The following is an 8,324-nucleotide window of genomic DNA, read 5'->3' on the forward strand; positions in this document are numbered from 1 at the left end:
CATTAACAAAGTGTTTATTAATGGAATTAAGACACTTATTGTAAAGTGTAAACTATTCCAACATTATATAATGCTTTACTAACATTCGTTAACTGTTAACTAACATGAAATAACATTAACAAAGTGTTGATTAATGGAATTAAGACACTTATTGTAAAGTGTAAACTATTCCAACATTATCTAATGCTTTACTAACATTCGTTAACTGTTAACTAACATGAAATATCATTAACAAAGTGTTTATTAATGGAATGAAGACACTTATTGTAAAGTGTAAACTATTCCAACATTATCTAATGCTTTACTAACATTCGTTAAGTGTTAACTAACATGAAATATCATTAACAAAGTGTTTGTTAATGGAATTAAGACACATTGTAAAGTGTAGAATATTTCAACATTACCTAATGCTTTACTAACATTCATTAACTCTTTACTAACATGACTTACCTCTAACCCAACAATAACTAATGTAACTAACATCTGTGAGTTTAATAAAACAATAATCATTGATTTTTCAGGACCCAAAATCACTCAAAGCCATGTATCACTTAGACTTTCAGAACCTTTATTACATTGCAAGACATGTATTGTATGAGGACATTGCCATTCTTTGCAGCTTAAAACATAAAAAAAAAAATTTAAGTAACATAATAGTAATACAAAAAATAAATAAATAAATAAATGTGCAAAAACAAACTTGTGCAACACCACTTGTGCCTCTAAAATTTTGCGATTAAATCTGGAACCACATTTTTTTTCTTAACAACAACTATTTTCTTATTGGAAGCAATTTGCCCTCTTTTTTCATGGCTTGTATTTTATGTGCAATACTTTTATCTGCCATAATAGCATCTTGACATTTTTGGGTAATGGTTGATAATTTCTCTCCCCGATTGTTTTGAATTTCGGAATATTTTTCTGGAGCTGCAATGGCCAGTTCAGCAATAACTGCAGTCTGCACGATTGTGTTTCGGTCCATACCATATTTTCTGAATGCATATGTCATGTTGCTTCCTCTGTCGAAAATCTCCAGCACTGCTTTGTAGCGCTTCACCACCTGCCATGGTTCAGTAACTAAAATAAACAGTAGAATACGATACAAAAGGACACTTGTTAGCTTAGTGGGGACATTTTATGTAGCCACTATTGTATCACAAATGTGTACTGTAATACACACCTATGTACTTAATGCTGAACTATTTAACAAACGTCAAATGTTACATTTACATTAGGAAAAAAAAAATCTTAGCTAATTTAAATTTGCATGACCTACCTCTTGGAAAGAATTTGCTTTCATGCTTGGATTTTTTAATTTTTTTAACTCTTTTCTTCCCTTTCTTCACCTTCTTCTTCTTCCTCTCTCTTGATGAATCCGAGCTTGATGACTCTGAGTCAGAAGACTCAGAGGAGTCAGCGGATGCACTTTCTGAATCTTCCAAAGAATGTTTTGTTCTTTTGGGCATGTCTGCAGGCTTCTCTTTATTTTTGACATGTATGTTTTCCATCTTGATGGCTTACATTAAAAAAGAAAATATGTTAATACTCATATACAGCATGACTTATTTGTCACATGTTAACTTCACTGCAAGGCTATATAATCAATTCTTGTTACATCTCAAGTAAGCTTAAAAGTAAGCTTTTTCCTGACCTCACAATATGTTTAATGTGGCACTTTAACATTAAAACAACATTAAACATTCACAACAACTTTACCATCTGACAGCTGTTCTCTCAGGTAGTCGCTCTCTTTTGTCAAGTCATTTATTTTGTCTTCCAGGTTCTGACATTTCACCCTCCAGGTTTCAATTTCTGCCTTAGCTTTAGCCAAAGCTATAGACAAAGTAGGGGCTTCTGCAGTAGGTTTATCTAGAAAATGACATTTAAAATGGAGGTCAAATTTTAATGCTTAATAGTGATGTATTTGTTGACATTAAGTAACTATGATTACATGAAACATACTTCTACAGCATATACAGTATTAATAGTTAATTTAAATGGTTAAACTATAACAAACAGTAATTTCATAAATAATATATTGTTTTTAAAATATAACTTAATGGAATTGAGCTAATAAAAACAGTGGACAGCTTTGTTTAATTACAAATGTTAACAAATACTTATAAATACTAAAAATAACGTTCTAACTTGTTACTTAACTCTTTAACTAACAGCAAAATAGACCCATTAACTATACAGTAATGTTACGGGAACCATCGTTCATGTTAGGTAATGCATTTACAAACATTAAACATCATTTATTAATTAGTGCAACATTTACTAATGTATTATAAAAATGTAAAGTTGTGCTGGTTAACATTAACTAACAACAATCAACTGTATTTTTATTAATTAATGTTAATAGAATAAAAACTTTAATACATGAATTTTTCATTGTTTGCTCATGTTAGTAAACTATTAACTATTACTATGACCTAATATTATGGTCAACCATTACATGTCTCGTAATGTGTTATCATTTGGTAAGAAAGTTTGTTTACTTACCAGACTTTTCTGTGATTTTATCGCTTTGTTTTGTTTTTTTCTTTGGTCTTCCTCTTGTTTGATGCAAAGAGCTTAAATTATTTTCCTGAATTTTTTCGCTTGACATCATCTTGGCTTGATCCAACTCAAAGACCCGACTCCACACACACACACACACACACACACACACACACACCTGTACAACCTTCCGTTACCCGCCAGAGTGTTGATGACGAATTGTGGGTAGTGTAGTTTTTGTAATGGACTACAAAAGTTAGTCAGAGGATTGCAAATTCATTCGCCGCGACAATAAGGACTTGTATACAACCACATCACTAAACAGTTAACGTCAAACGCGTCTTCTGGAATTAAATAATTAGCGGTATGATTTTACATTAATGATTGCAATTTTTACTTCCGGACCGGAACTCTTTCACATTTGAACATCCCGCGCACGTCGTCGTGACACCCCATTTCAGAAGGGGCAGGCAGTGACAGGTAACAGCAGTTAAGAAATGGATTTAGTATTTTAAAACAACTAATAATATTAATCAAGTGCATACAGTTATAAATATTTGTGTTACTTTAATTCTGCATGTTGAACATGAATAAATTAACCATTTGTTGTATGCACAATAAAGGTTATTTATTGACAAATAATAATAACAACACATTTTAAATACTAATATGCCTAACTGTTTACTTATTTTAAAGGTGTGATGGGCCAGACATTAAAGCAAAAATTGTTGTCGGTTATTGAAGGACATCAAACCAAAAAAAAAAGAAATTAAAACTGATTAAATGGCTCCAGAAAAAAAAATTCTCAAAGCGAAAATGAAGTGCAATCACTGCCAGCACAGAATGAAGCTGACATATAACTCAAACAAAGGAGACAATTATGTTTGGTAAGTGTTAAATATACATATACATATACTGTATACACACACACACACACACACACAGACACACACACAAATAAATCATCATCTTGAGCATGCAGAATACACTTTCTTATAAAGTTATATTTTTCTTATATTATATTTTGTTAAAGGTCCTGTATGAAAAAAGGACACAGGAGAAAAATCATGTCTGTGAGATCTGGATCACTGTTTGCAAAGTCAAAGTGCAATTTATTTTCTTGGATGAAGTTCATATATCGGTATGTAATAAAATATTTATTATTATGACTATTATTTTGTACTATTATTTATACAATACAGAAAACAATTGTCCAAGACTATCAGTACAACATGTAGTTTCACTTTTATTAACAGGTTTGCTCAAGGCCTTTAACTGAGACAAATTGACATGATTGAAGATGGCATTGCTGGAAGTTCAAGAACACTAAGCAGGATGGCCCAAAAAGTCAGAGGAATATGCAGATATTCTATGAAGCTGTATGCCAGAAAAAAAGGCCAAATGATTGGACATCCCAGAGAGTTTGTTATGATTGATGAAAGCAACTTCCGCCACAAACGAAAGGTAATTAAAATACAACTTAAAATACAAGTCATATTGCAGAGATAAGAATATGTAATTGTGTGCATAAAGTATTAAATAGACATTACAAAGCAATAATTAGAAAAATACTATATAAAATATATCTATTATTCAATTTTACAAATGATCATGGTTTTATCAAGAAGTTGCTTTTTGTTGTCTCGCCTATACATCTATTTATTGATAGTTATTGCTTTAAAACATTAAAAAATAAAAAATTAATTTTTTTAATAAAACATAATAATAATAATAATAATAATAATAAATACATATATAAATGTAAAATTGCAGAATTATAAAGACCTAAACTTTTTTAAATAAACTTGACCAGAATAAATTGCACAAACAGCAAGACATGAGTGAGATGATTTTATATATATATATATATATATATATATATATATATAGTGTGTGTGTCTGTGTGTGTTTGTAGAGCTTTCTCTTCTTCCTTGCTCCTGACAGGGATGGAGGAAGGAAGTTGTATCCACCTTGCAATGCATTTTCCACTTCTTTTATCAGTGGTGTGGTATGGACATTTGTCCTCACTGGATCTGTTATTAAAAGATAAACATAATTAGTAGTGAACAAGTACAAATTTAATAAAAAAAGAAACATGCTTGCTCACATAAGTACAACCTTAATAGGACTATATATAGATTTATTTTTTTTTTGTATTGAAATGTATGTTTAAAACCAACTTACTGACTAGACTCCAACCAACTTACTCCTAAGGGGGAGTGCAAGAAAGGCTGCTCCTTTAGTTGATTTTCAAGCTTTTCCATATCAAATTGGAAAAAGGAAGGTCAAATGTGTTTACATCTGGAATTTCATCACGTCTGTTTTGGTTTTGCTGATCTGTGAGAATCAGGCCCAGTTGCTGCATTATGACGCCACATGATTTTAAAACCTCAGTCAGTCGTGCTAAAAAAGAAAAATAACAAATTAGTATAAATCAACCTGTAGCTTATTCTCATACAACTTGTGTAAATACAACAGTGGGTTAGATACTGCTGATATTTTCTAGTTGATCTTTACCTTCTAGCTGCATTAAACCTTAACAAATTTAGTGATGTCTTGAATTCTTACAAAGACATGACGAGTTGCAACAAGTTCTGTCTGGATCTCCGACTGCACTAGAACAAGGACTGTAAATGTTCATAGGCATACTGGAATGTTCAGCATCTGTGCATCTTGATGGTGGTCTTAAGAATTGTGGTGGTAATGGTACTTGCGGTGCTGCATCAATTTCTTAAATTTTTATATCTGTTTTTTTTCAAGCCTCCTTGTTTTAAATATTTTTTCTTCATCACTGTCACTATAGTTGTGCCTTATCTACCATGATCAGATACATTTACAAAACAAAACATCATTTTAGTATAGTGCCAGGGCAAAACTCAAAGGTTGTAATAGATTATAAACTATTGAAATATTGTTGACAGTATGCGTTCAAAATAATTGCAAACAAACCTGTTCTTTCTTTAGGTGTATGACAGGCGATCATCGTCCTCATCTGTATGCCAGTCAGACATCACAGTTGCTTGTGGATGTTTCTATAATAAAACATCAAATTGTTGTTAATCTCCCCCAAAGAAAAGTTAAAATTTTGAAATACTATTAAAGTTAATTAATGGCTATAATACCTATACTGTAAATAATCAGCACCCTGAAGGTTGCACAAGATTTATTCAGAGATTAATGCACATTGACAGCCTTATGAATCTTAGACATAGATTTGTAAGATGGCTAAGCACGTGCATCATTTCAGCCATGACTTGCAAATACTGACCTCTTCTTTGCCAAGCTTGTTTGATCTTGCTCAAGTATCTTGTTGTGGACTGTCAAAAAACAAACATACAACATTTTATACAAATGTTTATCTTCACTTGAATCAATATAAACATTAATGGCTATTTAGAAAAAGCCTGAAATATACCCAATTAGCATAAGCCCAAAATTCTATTTAAAACCTAGACATTACTGGATGAATACAGATGCTTTTGATTTACTTCAAATCAGATGAAAGCCAATAGCAGTAAATGTTCCAATCACTTTGTGACACAATGCACAAACCAGTTCACGAAACCAATAGGAAAGCAGATTAAGTCAATCAGTCATATTTCTTTAAAATAAATAAAAAAAAGATAGTTGTAAGTTACTAAACACTGTTAATCTACCATTGTGGAAAATGTTTGATGATGATGATGATAGCTAATAACAATAAACCATGTCTGCCGTTTATGAAGCAATTAGTAAAGTCTGAAAAGCTCAAGTATGTTGAAAATGTATCAGCAGTGTACAGTTTTTAAGACTTTAAGCACCTAACTATAACATGCCTATTGACATGTTCATAAGAGTGTGCCATTGGCATCTTTTGTCTCTGTGATGTGCTGCAAAATGACCTCACGAACCTTTGTTAAACAACAATAATAAGACTTCACCAAAAAATATTGTATAACTGTCAATAACCCAAAAAAAACCATCAAAATCTGCTTTCAGTTTTACATGCGCAAATTACAGTTTGAACATAAGGTATAATTGATTCACATAGGCTAACACATATGAATTAAAGCACATAATAGTATATTTCTCTTAGATAATTTGAAGAGAATAATAAACAGTGTCGAGTTTCGATCACTTTTCGTGATGCACTGCATAAACAAGTTAACCCTCTGGGATCTGAGGGGGTTTTGGGGCTCTGGAAAAGTTTTGACATGCACTGACATTTGTGTTGTTTTCAGTATCTTAAAAACATATTAATGGCTAAAATGTGATTACACTGTAAACAGCACAAGTTGGGCTACAATCATACCTAAGCAGCATGTTTGTATGTGTTTGTGTTATTGAGAAAGAAACGTTTATGCGTGGTTAGTGAAAAACTAAAATTTGGAGTCACTGAAACAAGACCACAGGACCACGCTGCTGTAATGAGGCGATATAGGAGAAGTCCTTACTTTTATACGGACTACATAAAAAGAGATAATTTGTTTTCGACTTGAATTGGTTAATGCAAAAGTAGACATATCAAGCTTTATATAGATATCAGAAATCATAGTCTTTGTTGACTATTTGCCGAGTTTCCTTTCATTTTAGTGACGTGTTTTTCTGACCACCGTCTGCTCGCGACTCAGACGCTTGTAATAACAATGCCTAGTGGGCGTGGTCGCATTAAAACTAATGAGATAAGACTGAGAAACTAGACATAACGTTGATTTCATACTGATTACTTTATCAAGCACTGTTTGTTTTTAACATGCATAGCTGCGTTTAAAAGTAGACACTTTAAGCTTTCTAGAAATACATGTCTCATATGTGTGCGTTTTGTATTCGCGGAGTTTCAGCGCATTTTACCGACGCGTTTCTAAAAGCAGTTCACGGAGAGAGAGAAGACAGAATGCCTACACTGTTTCTTTTCCTTATTTTGCAAAAGCACACACGTTTGTTGTTGTTGTGAGTGTACACAACAAAAAGTAGATGCATAACAGATTCCATTGATGTATTGATCTTCTCTGTACGATCAAAACTGAAAGTGTATTTTAAGTTCATTTCAGCAGTTTGACGACACCACAGGTCAAAACGCGTATACGTGGTCTTCGACCCCAGTGGGTTAAACAATAATATTGTATGAATCCAAAACGATTAATTTTTATCTACACAATCACAGAATTATTACTGTTGAATAAGTACATGCCTGTAAATTAATTTTTTTCAACATTCGCGGTAACAGTTACTTTATAATGTTAACTCAGAAATTAAAAGCACATGTTTTGCCATTTTTGCCTTAACAGATTTGTCTACAGAAACTAGCATACACACCATTTCGTTTCAGTCATGTTTCTTTAAAATGATTAAAATAGTTTTCAGTCACTAAACACTGTTTCAACCTAACAAAGGAACAGGAACTTTCACATGTTAGTATAGCAATTAGCTTCAGTCGTGTTTCTTTACAACAAGTTGCATTTCATATCAAATTGTTTTAATATACTGCACACTGTTACAACCTAACACTGTGAAAAATGTTTTAAGCAATAAATTTGCATAGTATACAGGATATAAGCAGTAAAAACCTTACCTTTCTGACCGTAATCCAATGTTTAGAACAACGAAACCTTTTCTTCTTGTGATCTTTGTGGCGGTTGGCAACCAGCTGTTTTGAGCATTACTGCCATCACCTGGATTGGAGTTTGGATCAGGAGTTTTTACTAACCCATATATTTCTTATAGAACCAAACTTCTTTAAAAAAAACAAAAGAAGAAAATATATCTCGAAAATAAGCGCATTTTATACCGTTTTCTCCTGGATAATATATTTCATTAATTTATAAATAATATTGTTTTTTTTT

The 8,324-nt window shown here is 32.1% G+C and overlaps 1 long non-coding RNA gene across 1 annotated transcript; it reads right to left on the reverse strand.

Annotated features, from left to right (window-relative positions):
• Nucleotides 1-547: 547 nt before the first annotated feature.
• On the reverse strand, nt 548-3,203 carry LOC141377953 (uncharacterized). Its single transcript, XR_015508856.1, has 4 exons — nt 2,506-3,203; nt 1,717-1,869; nt 1,277-1,516; nt 548-1,077 (listed from the first exon to the last, which is right to left on the reverse strand). It is a non-coding gene; the product is annotated as an uncharacterized LOC141377953 (long non-coding RNA).
• Between the last annotated feature and the right edge of the window lie 5,121 nt (nt 3,204-8,324).

Source organism: Danio rerio, chromosome 15 (assembly GCF_052040795.2).
Source record: "Danio rerio strain M-AB ecotype USA chromosome 15, GRCz13ab, whole genome shotgun sequence".
Lineage (NCBI taxonomy): Eukaryota > Metazoa > Chordata > Actinopteri > Cypriniformes > Danionidae > Danio > Danio rerio.